Raw genomic sequence first — 1,173 nt, 5'->3', positions numbered from 1 at the left:
GGGCCCCAGAGAGAGAAAACGAATATAGTGCGCTGAAATCTTCTTAATAAGTTTGTACTTTTTCATTCATAACTTAATTTTTAAACGTACGGTTTTGATGATTTTTACAAAAACACGTTCTATTCAATATTCCTGATGTTTTGGTGTTTACTGGGAGTTAATTGATGCATTACAAAATTGGTTATGATTTATGTCCATAGGCGCAATTTCATTTTTTGACTTTGGGGGGGGGGACTGAATATATTAAACTTTAATAATTAAAGGCAAGCAGACTATTGCAATATAGCATTCCAAAATTGTATGTTCTATGTTTTTTTTTTTGGGGGGGGGGGGCTACGACTAAGTTTGGGGAGCCTTAGCCACCCCAAGCCTCCCCCAATTTGCGTCTATGGTTATATCGTATAAAAAATTTACCTGTATTTTACACAGTTTAAATAGGCAACTCCTGCTTCGATTTAGGTACTATACACACCGTCGTGTAGTTATTTTTTTTTTTACTTAGCTCGCGCTACGAACGTGGCGCTGGATTACAGAACATTAAATACGTAAAAATTACAAAACGTTTTATGAATTAAAGTCTATTGCACGGTGATATTGTTGGCATAATGGCATTGGCATTGAATATGTACATCATGCGTGTCACAACCCATGGGCAGCATTTTACTGTGCAATATGATTTATTAGGTAGGTATTCAGTGGCGTAGATACGATTTTTTTCTGGGGGGGGGGGGGGTTTAAAATATATTTATGATACAAATTACAAGTTATTATAGTTAAACTAAACGTCATTTTAATTTTTTTTCAAATTGGTATTAGTTATAAATAGTTGCAATAGTTTTATATTATAGACTCAGGGGCGGACTTGCCATTTTTCCACCCCTAGGCATTACAACACTAGCGCCCTTTACATTGGCGTACTCCCATGAAATAAACTATAAAAATTGGATGAAATCTATAAGATTTCTGAGCAGTATGCACTATGCAGGAGACGGGCGACAGTGCCAGCATCGCGCGTCGTCGCAATGTTTATTATTATTAATTACTTTATCAAGACATTTGATTTCCAGAATTTAATTCTAGTATTCTAAGAATGCCGAGTGCGGGGTGAGGCGGTTCAATTCAATTTTATTTACTTGCTAAGAACTGTGCGAGCGGTCCCCCACCTAGCTAGTA

The sequence above is a fragment of the Acyrthosiphon pisum genome, chromosome A1, assembly GCF_005508785.2.
Source record: "Acyrthosiphon pisum isolate AL4f chromosome A1, pea_aphid_22Mar2018_4r6ur, whole genome shotgun sequence".
NCBI lineage: Eukaryota > Metazoa > Arthropoda > Insecta > Hemiptera > Aphididae > Acyrthosiphon > Acyrthosiphon pisum.
This window is presented reverse-complemented; position numbering follows the sequence as displayed.